Below are 14,925 nucleotides of genomic sequence, written 5' to 3' on the forward strand. Positions count from 1 at the left end.
AGCCTGGGCTACATAGCCAGACCCTAAAATCACAGGAGACAATAATATGAAGCTGGAGTATGCTTTCTGTCAATTGGGCGTTATGAAAAAAAAAAAAAAAAAAAAAAAAACCTAAACAAGATGTAAAAAGCACCTGAAATGTAATGGATCAAAGCACTGGCATTTATTATTTTCTGTGTAGCTTCAGGCTGGCTGGCTGGTACTTATGGTCCAAGTTGAGTTTGCTCATGTACTTAAGGTCAGTGGATAGATCAGACAGGCTTGCTAATCTTGGCAATGTTCTCACAGATAGCTATTCAGCAATCTAAGGTGAGACAATGGTCTCTGCTCCATGTGGTGGTGGATCCCTAGGTTAGCTGAACATCTTCACATGGTAGTTTAGAAGGACCGCAGGACACAGAGCAGGAACATACACAGTCTCTATTTCTAAGCTAAAAATTGGCAGGTCTTCATTTTTGTCTTAGTCTGGTCACACCAAGTCAAACGGGTAGCAAAGTGACAGAGAATTAAGGGATCCTAAAATTAGGAAGCTACGTGAATCAATTGGGAGAGGCCAATAAGTAAGACCTATAGTTCAATTTAATATTTAGTCTAAACGTTTGACTTTATGGTCATCAATGTGCTGAATTTAAAACTTGAACATTTCATTCACAAAATAACTGAAAGCTTTCTGCACCTACACATACTCCCTCAAGATTAGCATATTTGAATTTGACTCATAGACATGGCATAGACAAAGATACATAAAATACACAAATAGATATATTTCTTCAAGTCAAATGTGTTCTATTATGCTTGTACTCCGGTTTTAGTTCACAGAGAATATATCCACAAGCAGGCAGGCAGAGAGATGTACACACTTGCAATTCGTTTTTTGATGTATTACTTATAGAGTATTTGTGTGACCTGTTAGCCTCTGGAGTGTGTTCTGAGAAAATCATTATAGACACCTAATCCCTCACATTTGACAACCTGTATCCTAAGAGCCTTACCATATTTCAATCCTGCAGAACTGTTGCTCTGAGTGGGAGGGAGAGTCATGGAGGAGAAAGGCCTCAGCATCTCTCATGACTGCACGTGAGAAGGTTGAAAGAGGCCATAGATGCACATTGCCTATTATTCACTTTCCAGCTATTTTTCAGAGTGATGATTAAAGGTCTTGTTGTGTCTTTATGGGTTTTTCCTCAACTAATAATATACACCATCTGACAATCTACCTTTCTGCCCTGTCTTCTTTGACCTACATTGTTGCTTGGTCAGAGTCATCAGTCCCTCAAACCTGCCTCAGTTATTACCCCCTTTCCTCTCACCTGTGCCAAAGCTTACCATATTCTCAAGAACTGATCAGAATGCCTGGGATCCTATACTTCGCCTGTGCTGAGCAACCATTTTAGCTCACTGTCAGACTCGCACCATTCAGTCTAAGAGAGATGCCTGGCTTTTCTTACTTATGAATATTTGCCAGGTTTTGGATCTTCAAGTCTGATGGCTGACCTACCTCAACTGCTTAGACTGCTTGGCTATGCTGGTTCCTAACAAGAGGCCAATTGGTTCACCTAGTCTACCCATAGTGAAAGCCAGCCCAGACAGTTGCACAGGGACATCTGCAGAGTGAACAAAGAAACGGTAACCAGTAATTAGTTGGTATTCCAGAGTTTTAGAAATAAGAAACAAAAATTGAACATTTTACATTTGTTTAGAATCCAACATTTCTTGAGTTAGCTGGTTTAAATGAGTGTTACTTTGTTAAAGTATTCTAGAATCGAGAGAAACCCTGGTCCATTAAAACCTTATGCCCCTGTGTGAACAGACCACCAATAATGAGTTGCTTTTCTATTTCAAGTGCACACATTTGTGATGATGGATTAGCTGTTCCATCTTTTCTGCTTCTACAGTAAACAATATTAAACTCTAGAAAATATGCTCTACTAATTTAGGTCCTCGTAGAATCTTGTATAAATCATAGAACTTTGGTTCTGTCTTCACACCCATAAAGAGTGAAAACAACTCAAAGAATCATTTTGGTCCCGACAGTGTTTCACCAGATTCTTTAAGAAAAGCTTGACAACTCTTTGATGGAATGAGATGGCTTTCTGATGGAATGAGATGGCTTTAAAATCTAGACTAACAAATTCAATGTTTAAGAACAAATCATTATTCTCTTACATGTTTGAGGTGCCTATTGGGGCCAGGACTACCTTCCTTCACCCAAATGTAGTTGAGAAGCTAATTCTCGAGGTACACATGTATGTCGTGTACCAGAAATGTTCTCAGCAAATTTCATGCTATCTGTGGTCCTGTGATTGATAAAAAACAGTGACAACAGAAGTGTTTATATCTCTCTGACTGGTTTGGATCGAAAGGATGTCTGTCTCATCCTGTTGTAAATATATTTACCCAAAGGTTTCCTTCAGTTCTACACTGGGGCATATTATAGGACACTTGGAAATTTATTGCTGGTTGGAGTGGCCTCAACTTGAACAACTTGAGTGGTGCAAGGCCTGTTCTGGCTAATTTTATACCTTAATTCCAAATTCCTGAAGGAGTCCTCAGGGAAATTGGGTGTAATCCTCACTTTTTAGAGACTTTAACAAGTAGAGAAGAGGCCAATGAACTATTTTCTTGTGATTTAACTTACCCATTGCCATCTCTGGCCTTTTCCTGGCCCATGTTTGGAGACCTTCCAGCCTCAGGGAATTATAAAGTGAGCACTTTCACAAGCTCAGCGCCAAGCAGGAGTATGCCCCTCACACCAGTGGGCTAACCTGTTTAAAACATTGGCAATGATGGATTATTTTCAGGTTTGTCTTCCTGAGGCTCTCAGCATTGAAAAATGCTTTCTTTCTGTCCCTGCACTTGCCTGTCCTCCTACACGACGAAGCAAATGTCTCCATGACAGATGGGCCATGCTGCAGTCCTTAGAAGTCAGCAACCTGGAGGCTTATTACACCAGAGGGGAAAATTCTCTCAAGAGACCTCCATGGAAGTCACCCCTTCTCTCATGCCAAATGGCCATTATGGGGGTCTAACCTGGCTGACAACTCCCTGTGGGGAATGAGTACATTTGACTGTGGTCCAGTGACTTTCCTGTTAAAGAGAAAACAATACTGTCCAGGACCTAGTTCCTTCTAGCCACACCTCCTTTCTCACTTGTTTTCATTACCTAAAGGTATGGTCACTTCTAAACAGAATGGTTGAGAAACAGTGATAAACATTTATTTTACTCAACTCTATAACAGGGCTCTGGTGTTTTGTTTCTGCACATGTCAGTAGGAGGATCAAATAAGGTCAGTGGTTCACTTCTGAATTGGCTTATTCCTGTGGCAGCTGACCCTCAAATGAAGCGCCTGTCTTTACTTGAGATTCCATACAACTTGAACTTGTCTCCTCACTGCAGGAGGACTGCTTCCAAAGAGTAGCATCCCATGAAGAATATGTGGGCAGAAGCTATCCTGATTTCTGTGACCTAACCTAGACATTGCAGGGTCACATCTGTTATTTTACTGTTTTCTGCAAGTATATGCAGCTATAAAGAGCTGTCCAGGTTCAGGGTAAAAATGCTATAATTCATAGAGGATAGGTATGGATGACAAAGCTCATCAAGGTTTCAGAGGGAAAGAAATGTTGTGATGACTATCAGTGGAATATGAAATATGGAATCATTCCTTCATTGTCCCAGGCATATTCTCTTAGTAGGGCTTGATTTTGATGTTGCTATGGTGTTCTTCTCTTAGGTATCTATGTAGCTCCCACTGTCACCTCCTTTACCTTGCCACCAAAATATTTTCTTCTCAGCAAGTACTTCCCTAGACACGATGCAAAAATGTAAAATATTTTCAAGCTCCACTAATTTTTTTTTAAAAAGGTTCTCAGTACGTGGATTTTGCATGTTTGACATTTCCTGTTATTTGTTTTCTCTTACATTAAATTAAAATAGTAGCTTCCACAAAAGCAGGGACTTTGTTTATTTCATGTATTGTTCTTTCCTTAGTACTAGAAGATTATCTGACAGGAACTAGGATGCAGTGACTATGTGTTTAAGTAAAGCAATGCACAGCTTCCTAAAGGAATAGCATTGAGCTTGGGCCAACATGTATACTGTTTATTACACGCTAAACAGTGTCAGACATTTCTATATGATAAAATTATTTAAATGTTGATCATTAAATGTGATGGTTTAGAATAACTTGATTTGGGAGGAGGTCAGCAATGATCTACCAGCATTCTACTTACCTCATCACTTACTGATGTTGCCTCTCCTTCCTCCTTTACAGACACGAAGAGCTGTATCTCTGTATCTCACTGTGAATATTCAGTACTTCTAATTAGACCCAGGAATTGTATAGAGAGAAAGGAGAAAATTATAGGCCATACTTAAGAGACAAGATGTTACTCTGGCAAGGAACCTGTAGATGTTTGCTTGATATTCCTTCCACATTGTCTGAGATGACTGACCTACCTGCAAGTCAATTTGGAAGGTTGCTTTTTCCCAATAGGTATCAACGTTTACAACTGACATACAGGTGGCTTAGAAAGTAGAAAGAAAATAGAAAAAAAAAAACCCTATTATTACCTCAACTATTATCTTATAGCTGATTGGGTAATTTTTCTATCCTGGGGGAATGACCTTTCTCATTTCAACATTGTTCATGAAACAGACAGTCACTGCTTTTGCTTGTTAGCACATTCTGCAGAAGTGTCTGGATGAAAGTAGTGACATTTCAAAATGGATTAATCAAGGATGCTTTAAATTGGATGCGTTCTTGAATTTCATTTAAATGTTACTTGCTATAGATTACAAGTTGGTATCAGGCTGCCATGCCCTGGACCCCATTATCACATGTAAAATTCCAGAAGCTCACAAAGAATCTGTGTTAAGATGATCTTAAAGGACAGTTCTCTGCATGTAATGATTAATACCATTATTTTCAACTAAAGGAGAAAGAAATAAGGTGCACCTGTCTTAGCAGTTTTATCCTGGTAGACACTATGATAATAGTGCCTAGATACATCATCTGAGTCAGTTCAGTACACACGCTTGCCTTCTCCTTCCTAACACATAGAAGGACACTGAGTCCAGAGATATCTAGCAAGGGTGGCCTTGTTCTCTGTGTTTAGGATTGTGTGGGATGAATGGGATCCCAGAATCCTGGCAGGGATTCTGCTTCCTTAAGCAGGGGTTATGAGAGTGAAAGGACTTCACATGCTTTGATTCCTTCTGAGACTAAGGAAGAAGAATATAGACTACTAATGTAATTTATGGACAGAAGCACTTTGAATTTAAATGAAGCAACCAATGGCCCCTTTGATTGGCATTTATATCTCCTTTTATAGAGATCACATAGAGTAGTGTTATAATTCTTGACAGTTTTGATTGTAAAATATATGGGACTTTAAGCTCCCTGGATGAAAGAAGAAATGATTAATATTAGTAATTAAATACTAAATATACAATAGATATGGATAACATGCTTTATATTTATATAGCTATTGTCTTACCTTGTTGAAAAACACTATATGCTTTATTGTTAGGACTGCAATAATATGACACTATGTTATCTAAACCACATAAAAGAAGGCATTCAACCTAATCCCTGAATCCTATTAATTTCTTTACTCACATTACAGAACAATAACTTCAGCCATTTGACTTTACTATTCAAACTGTTTTCAAAGCAATGTGACTGATTAAAGACATAGATTAAAATTCAAATAACTGGGTTAAAATGTTTAGACACAAAGCCATTGGGAGTATCAAGAAAGAATGTGAGGATTTAAAATAAAAAATTAATAAATATAAATGAGAAACCAGGCAAACAAAAGTATGGTTATATCAAAGATGTGAGCATGCTTCTTAGTGGTGTGTGTGTGTGTGTGTGTGTGTGTGTGTGTGTGTTGTCATGGGATGCTGAGCGAAGCACCTCTGGGCTGTCAGCAAAAATACAGTTCTAATAAGAGTGTGTGTTGTTATGGGGTAAACTATTTCAAGAGAAAATGTACATATCTTAGATTATATCTAGCACTTGGAAAATTGCAAAATGTTTTATCACTTCCATTTCCTACTTCTTCCCTTCCTGTAACCATAATCACGGTCAGGAGGAACAAGGCAGAAAAAGACAACAAAAAATGCATGAGCACTGTCTTCAACTCAACTGAAGCTTCGTCGTCACATCAAACTGGAACCAATCAATAAGTACAGTAAATGCCATAGTTAGCAGGTTTTCATTCCAAACCTATTTGAAATACTTCAAGTAAAACATAATGGATACATGGCTTAAAAATTAGTAAAACATGGATGAATATTTTTGAAGCATGAAGAAACTATGACCTTCTCCCCCCACAAAAGGCATCAGTTTATCTATGATACTTAGGAAAATTTTTTTAACTCTTTGAGGTGGGGTTCAATTTGAATTGGTTGTATTTTAAAAATCAAAGAGAAAAGACAACATGAGTAGCTATATAGTTTATACCACTGTGACCATTCTTCTTAGAAAAACACACCTGTTCCATTTTCTAAGATGTAGGAGAAGCTATTGACTTGATTGTGTACTTAGGTTGTTCACATTCTTGTCTTTTGGCTCTGTGATTCTGATGACAGAGAAACAGACAGCCTTTCCCTTTCTATTCCTTCGAAGTTTGTGGTGGCTCTTGTAGTATAAGCCTCTGATGTTGTATACCTTATCTTTGGTCGATATAACTATTAACCTTTGCTTTATAAGTAAGCTACCCCTAATTGTAGCAATCAGGATGCAGAGGCAGGCAGACCTCTGTTAGTCTGACAGCAGCCTAGTATACATAATGAGTTCCTGGATAGCCAGGGCTACAAAGAAACCCTGCCTCCAAAATAGATAGAAGATAGATAGATAGAAGATAGATAGATAGATAGATAGATAGATAGATAGATAGATAGATAGATAGACAAAATGAAATGAAATGAATTAAATAAGCTACCCCAAATGTGACAGCTTTAACAATAGTGAGTTACTGATTCAGAATTATGTGGGTTTGCAATTAAGGCTGGTAAGCCAAGACATTTGGGGCTATTCTTGCCTAACTCTCCCATGCTGCTGCAGGAACCCTGGCAGCTGTGCTCTGGCTGGGTGCACTGGAATGACCTCACACACAGGTTTGGCAGGCTAAAGGCCTAAGTGCCTTGGCCTTTGTGTACCTGCCTTCTCCAGAAGGCTAGCCTGAACTCCGTTATCTGATTATCTGGGACCTCTAAGTGTGCAGAAAAGGGCAAGAGTCAACATGCAAACTCCAGGCAAGCTTTTCCTTGAATGTCATTTACTTATGTCCCACTCACTGGCTAAAACAATATATACATCCAAGCTGAGAGTCAAGATATAGAGAAAAGGACATTCTTTACAGGCAGGACTTGCAAAATTCATGACTTCTTTCCCTTTGCATCCTACCACAAGTTCACCTTTACTGTTGGGTGGAGAAGGGAGAGACCACCTTTTCCTTACATACATGGTAGTGTAAGGAACAGAACTGCAGCTACAATTTTTTACAGAACATCCTTTGTCCTATAAGGAGGTCAACTGTCATCTGTGTGATGATGCGCTTTGGGAAAGAGAGATTCATCTCTCCAGCTGATGTGACAGAAATGAAAAACTACATACTTGCTCTAAGAGATACAAAGAGACTTGGAGAGGCAGAAACTAGCCAGCTCAAAATTGTGGCTGTGAAACCATGCGCATGTGTGGTGATGATGATGATGCATGAGATCAACTTACCTGTGCTGCTGCGTTACCCAGTTTTTTATTTCCTCGGGCAAAGGTGAAATATTGAATAATTATGAGTAAGCCTTATTAATTCAGTTGTGAAGTAAAATGGTTCAGTTAGTTTTTATTTATTAACTTGTGTAATCATCTGAAGGCATTTTTACCTCACACAGTGCCTTCTATTGTTTCTGATACACCCTTCTGTGATGCTGATCACAGTACAGATGTCCTTACGCCACAATCTCCTCAGTTTTCATGTGGACTTGCCATTTTTTCTGCAGGGCTCCCAGATGCAGAGACCACTGATTCTGTAAAATGCCCTTTGATGAGCCTTGGATACTTAAGTGCTGTGTAGGCCCTGTCTCAAAGCAGTGACAAAAGTGTAAGTTCCAATGTTGTTGGAGCTGTAGGTACTTCCAGTAGTCAGTCACATAGCCTTGTAAGGGATTCCATAATAACCACTTTTTTTGACACAATAGTTTAGTTTGGGTTTTGTTGTTGTTTTGGTTTTGGTTGATTTTTGGTTTGTTTGTTTCGTTTTGTTTATCTCACTCAATAATTTTGATGGTCCTAGCTCTAGATCCTTCATTATCAACTGTATCAGATACCCAAGGCACAAAATACACAGAAACAAATAACCTATAATCTCCTAACTCTGTCTTTGAACTGGTACTTCTATGTCTCACAGGTACCTGAGGTAAGTTGTTGTTAGTCAGGAGCCTTCATCGTTTTGACTATATTCTCTGACATATCTAGGTGACATAGCTCCATGCCCCATCTTTGATAAAGAAGGTGGCCTAGAATTGAGAAACAAAAATACAGAGAGCAGGAAATCACTCAAGTTTTCTTGAGGCCTACACAAAACAAACAAACAAACAAAACCAAAACCATGACTTTTAAAAAAGATTTATTTATTTATTTATCTAAATGCTTTGTGTATATGAGCATCTGAATGCCAGAGGAGTGCATCAGATCCCATTACAGATGGTTGTAAGACACCATGTGGTTGCTGGGCATAGAACCCAGGACTTCTGGAAGAGCAGTCGGTGCTCTTAACCACTAAGACATCTCTCCAGCTTCCCACAGTATCACTTCTATTCAAAGAAATTCACCAAACAAATTCAGATTCAAATGCTGGGAAGTAGACTTTATGTCTTCATGAGGAAAACTAGAAAGTGTCATCACAAAGTACATATATGCTGGTAAGGACAGGTGATTGGAGCTATCTACACATCCGCTCTAACTACCATGCACTAAACAACTCTGAATCCTGGGGCAAGAACAAGTTTGCAGCCCAGATCATTCCAAATGCACTTTCGAGAGATTAATTTGGAGCTCTTTCTAAAAAGGTAGAAGATGAATAGACTTGGGTGGGGATATTAGAGGTTGGTGTAACCATGGATGTGGCCTTTGTTTTAATGCATGTGATACATCATGAGGGCACAAGACAGGGAGAGCAAATAGGCTGCACGCTGCGTGATCGATTTGTAGTAAATGCCCGGAGTGAGGTGCTGGAGAGAGTTATATGGCCACATTTCTGAGTGAGCTGAGCCCAGAGCCTAGATAGATTGACCATGTCCACTATGGTCACTGGAGGGAGAAGTGATGGCACAGTGACTGTATAGGCTGCCATCTCTGTTCCATCAAAAGCAGTAGCCATGAGGTCAGAGTCCTCCAGAAGCAATTAATACGTACAATTAGAAAATCCTGCTGGAGGGAAGCTGTGAATGTCAGAGAATCAGAAGCTTTGGATTTGGGTTATCAGTAAATTGTTATGTTATTTCTAAGATCATCTGTTTAAAGAATGGGCTTGAGTATTTTATAGATCTTTGTCATTTTTGTTAGCAAGCTTACATAATTTTCTGTTATCTTTTAATATATAAAAGGACACACCAAAGCATAGAAGCTATAGTAGACTCTTTGATAACCCAGCATTTGGTATATCACACCAGCCATCTTTGACTTAGGAATCTTATGTTCCAAGAGCCCAAGTGAATGCCAAAGTGACAGATAGCTTGAATACGATTTGTGCTGTGTTTGTCAAGCACATGCACGGCCAGTGCTGAAGTTTAACTCATCACAAGTGCGGTAGAGATGCTTTCTTTTTCATGATTTTGTGGGCAGAATATTTTAGCATCATTCTTAGCAACCTTTTTTCTAATTTTAACTTGAGCTTGTCTTCATAGGTATTCTACATCTTTTTTCTTCAGCATACCCAGATTGACAGTGTTTCTTTTCTCCTGCTTTGAAGCCACTAGTAAACAAAATAAAGGTTACCTCATTATGAAGCACTGTGATGCTCACAATCCTCTGTCTCAAAGCCTATATGTCTATCCAGTACCTAACAGCCAAGCAGTGCATGCATTTAGGCTATACTGAACAAAGGGGTGATAACATCATGATGGATGGTGTGAGATTCAACCATGCCACTTAGGATGCTGAGTAACTTAAAACTTCTGAATTGCTTGTTTCTGGTATTTTCCATATAATATCTGCACACTATGGTTAATAGCACATCAATGAATCTATGTGGATAAAGAGCAATTATCATATTCTGGATATTTTTGTGAGGCCATTTGGATGAAATCAGCATTGCAATGGACCACTGGGGTAAAGATGATATTTCTCAATTTAGTGCCTCTCATCCATTCACATCTGAACAGCATAAAAAGATCAACCACCGAAATAAGAGGGAATAACACTAGGTCAATAGCCTTTAAGTTGGGATAGTTGTTTTAATCTGCCTTCAATTTCAGATTGAAACCTTAGCTCCTCCTGAGTTTCCAGTGTTTAGTCTATATACTCCTAAGTTTTCTGGTTCTTAGAACCAGGAACACGAGTAACTTAGAAATACTCATAACTGATGAGAACAGATTAAAAATCTAGTCACGTAAAGGCAGCAGGGCTGAGAGTGTCTTAGGTGGAAGCCAGAAACTCTAATAGGGCATGCTGGTTTCATATTCCTTCTCATCTCCTTTCCATCCCTGGAAGCTGGAAGCAAAGACATAACCAACACTGAGAAGAGTCACTTAGACACCTCATGGTTGGGTCAACTAGATTACCTAGCTCATCCTTATCCATTGTCACACTGATTCTGTCATAAGTCTCTAAAAAGCCTCAGGACTCAACTCAGTGGCACCCCACTTCATACCTATTCTTGCCACAAAAAAACTATACCCTTCCTCTCTATCTTTCTAGTTTACAACCCATAAACCTAGAATTAACTTCTCCCCAAAACTCACCTTCTATAGTCTGTAATGTCATTCCTCAAATTCTCAGGACAAGTACCCAAAAGCCACAGACTCAAGGTAACCTTGGTAGCCTGTGGAGTTTCTGGGCCCTAGCTCCCTGACTTCAGCTAAGCCTTCCTAAAGGGAGAGGAAAGGTTTCCACTGAACTCAAGAACTCCTTCAAATTCCCCATATCTGTTTTCTTTATACTTGTATTGGAGCTTTTGTCTTTCTGGATCTCCACCTTGCCAGATAATCCTGAGCTCACAGCGCTTCTCATAGTCTCATGAACTGATTCCTTTTTAACAGAATTTTTTTTCTACTCATATATACTTCCTTGGGTTCTGTGCTCTTGGGGAATACTAGTGAACTACCTTCAACTAGTATCCTATTTCTAATAAGCCATGTGAATAGGATGGAATCAGATACTCTGGGATATTTCAGATCTTTTCCAGAGCCTCTCACATCATGTCTTTGCATGATAGCTTATTCCAAGCTTCTTTATAGCAGTTGTCCCCAGGAGATAACATTCTAAGAGGACAAGCATTACCTAGATCTCTGCTTCTGTCATGGTTAATAATGTCTCATTGTTTCAAGCCAGTCTCACAGCCAAGGCCAGCGTCTGTGTGCAAGGAGACCACACAAGAGCATAGATGCCTGGATGGAAGTGTAATGAGAACACTAAAAGCAGCCCCTTTGAAAGGCAGGGGTGCATAAATTCCACCTGGGCATGTTGTCTAAGATATGTTGTATTCGGTCAAAGTAGGAAATCCTGATGACATGTTTTTATAGCTAAGAAAATATGTTTAAGCTAAATAGATAGATTTAGAAATTAGATTATATAAGCAGGTAGTAATACATAAATATTCAATGGTCTCTGCAACACGGCCACCAGTAAGTCAGGACAAAGTTTTGCTTTTAGCCTCCTGGCAGGGCCTCAGAGATCTGTGATGAAGAGGTTTTTCAGGGGTCCCAGAGAGGAAAGCAAGGCAGCTAAACAATGGGAGGGCCCTATTGGGAAGACAATGGGTAATGGCTGTTTTCCCAGCTAATGGGAAATACTGTAGTGTGTTTGTCCAGACTGATGTATAATAAACTTCAGTAAGTTGTCCCTTTCCTTTGTAGACCACTCCCATCAAGAAGAGGGCCACTAAGAGATTTCGTGAGTTACTGAGATTTAAAAGGTAGTTTTAGTGTCAACCAGAAATGTAATAGCTGAAACCATGAATAATAATGTTATGACCAGGGTAGTGAATTAGGCTAAATCATACATTAGACCGTTATTTATCTACTTTGGTCCTGCCTATAAAAGCCATACTTTTATATACTTCAACCTAATTCACAATGGTAAGAAGAGGTCTAAATTACACACACACACACACACACACACGCACACACACACACACACACACTGTAAGGAGCAGGCCCTTAACAGAGCTGACTCCATATTTGTAATAGGAAAGAAAACAAGTTTGAAGTGAAGTTGTTTTGAAGTGCTGTGATAACCAGAAGTTGTTTTGATAATTAAAAGTTGTTTTGAAAAATAAGTTGTTTTGAATGGGTGTGATGACCAGCTGTAATGAAGTCATAGCCCACTGATATCTGCCGTGTACATCAGAAGTAACCCTAATTCAAGCATAAAAAAGGAGCCCTTGGCCGGAGCACTTCATCACACTGGTAGCAATGGTTACCTAGCGTGATCCTGCATTCAGGCCTCCTCTGCAGCTGAGAGACCAAGTACTCTGCAGCATGGATCATCAAAGCAGCAGCTGAGAGACTGAACACTCTGTACCCGATCATCAAGGAGACAGCCAAGAGACTGAAGCCTCTAACTTCATGCACTCTCTGGACCTGAGCTGCTGGAAACTACAGTCATAAGGACTCAGGTCGTATAACTCATGAATAATAATGTACTTTCTGCTATGTTTATTTCTTCGGTAATTAGCAACTTACTATTTGTGTTTATTGTATTGATATTGATAGAGGCAATAGCAACTTACTATTTGTGTTTATTGTATTGATATTGATAGAGGCAATGTATAGGAAATGTGGCAATACCTCGTTGTTATAATAGCTTTAGCGTTGGTGATAGTATATTGTTTGCTGTGCATTATTCAAGAGCATTTAAATATCAAACCTCTGTCTCTGGCATACTCTCTCCCCTCTCAGAGAACCGACCATCTCACAGTCAATCCTGTATACGATTCCTGAGTGGAGAGGACCTGTCTCTCCTCTCCCCACGGGGACCCTAAAACCTTATCACAACCTGCTTATGACAGGTAACATACTGGGCTTGTGACACACACACACACACACACACACACACACACACACACACACAAATGTGAAATTGTATGTGTGTGTGGGTGGGTGGGGGGGAAGGTGGGAACATGAGAAGCCCTCAAAAGGAAATGAAAGAAATGGCTGGGTGGAAGCCAAAGGGGAACTCCCAGTGAGAGGAAGGGCGTGGAAAGGCTATGCTTGCCTTAGAGGACAAGGCTGAGTAAGAGAGACAAAAGTCCTGCTGTGCCTTTTGTGTTTGGCAAGGAGGAGAATATTGGAGACCTGGTAAGCTCAGTGTTTGAGTAAAGGTCAAAGCAGTTATATTTGAGATACGTCTCTTGGGATGTTGTTACCCAGGGGAGCCCTAAAAAAGTCTTCTAGTTTCAATTGCCTATAGGCACTTGTTTTTACTTGACTTTAAAAATGGTTAATTTTGGAGCAGTATGCTATCTGCTGTAACCTCTAACATGTAGGATATGGCCATCATGATTACTGAGTTAGTTTTTAAGGACTTGAGGGCCAACTCTGTCAGGCCTTGACTCTGTGTTGGGCTGTGCATACTTCTGCTGGAGACTAAGACAGAATGCAAGGCTCAGCCTCTCTGCCTGTGTTTGAGTCTGACTCCTTTATTCCCCCTACTCTGACTCAGGCTATTTCTGTTTAACCCTGCACGTAGACATGTTACTCACAAACTTTGTCCAGATTGGCCTTCAAAAATCTCCTTGAAGTTGTTTTTCCCCTTTGTAGCATCAGGGACATAAAGAGAGAATTTACTGTCATGACCTTGTGGTTATGACTGTACCAGCTCCTGGGTTTCACAATGTCTCTTTCAAGATCACTAGAGCAACGTCTACAATTCTCTGATCATGAGTCCTCTCTTAAACTAAGTGTCCTTCTTTTCCCTTGCCTAAGGGTAAAAGGAGCCTGAAACCTCTCATCTCCATTTTGCCAGATTGCCAAATAAATACTGCCCTTGATTCACTGGGCCCCCTTTGAAACTGTCAGTTAAACAGACTTGCACTTGTTAAGAATGGAAGAGCTTGAAATGGTAAGTTTAGAATTATATTTGAGGATTTGCCAGACAGTAGTGGGAGGGAGAGGGGTAAGTCATTGGGAGCAGCCATAGGCGGCATTATGGTTTTATTTTTTATTTTAGGATGAGAAAGGGCTGCTTATATTTTATGGTCAACAGAAGGGACTTCAGGTTGCCAACATGTCACCTTTAACACATAAAGTCTCTTTAGTACTAGTGCTAGTCCATCTGTAGAAGCTGCCCTCACCACTGTAGAGGCTGGTAGTTCTCAACCCTAACTACAGATTAGACTTTCTGGGAGCACTTACAAAATATTAATGGCTGTACCCTACCTTGACACACTGATGTAATTTGTTCTGGGATGCTGTTGTAAGTGAACTGTGTTTCTCTAAAAAGGTACATGGAAATCTTAACTCCAAGTTCCTCCAGTTGTGACCTACACTGAAAATAACATGTTAGTGATTATAAATTAAAATGAGGTCATCAAGGCAGGTCTTAATCTTTGATGACTAGTACTCTTCTGAGAAAGAGAAATTTGATCCCAGAGTCAGATAAACCTAGAGAAAGGGATGTATGAAGACACTGTCACATGCAGGTTAAAGATTAGATCGGTGCTATGCTGCCACAAGCTGGCAGCTGGAGCCTATATGGG

The 14,925-nt window shown here is 39.8% G+C and overlaps 1 long non-coding RNA gene across 1 annotated transcript in view; it reads left to right on the forward strand.

Annotated features, from left to right (window-relative positions):
• The window catches only part of LOC143441449 (uncharacterized), a 138,263-nt gene that overhangs the window by 43,630 nt on the left and 79,708 nt on the right, over window positions 1-14,925 (forward strand). The window lies entirely within an intron of this gene.

Source organism: Arvicanthis niloticus, chromosome 2 (assembly GCF_011762505.2).
Source record: "Arvicanthis niloticus isolate mArvNil1 chromosome 2, mArvNil1.pat.X, whole genome shotgun sequence".
NCBI lineage: Eukaryota > Metazoa > Chordata > Mammalia > Rodentia > Muridae > Arvicanthis > Arvicanthis niloticus.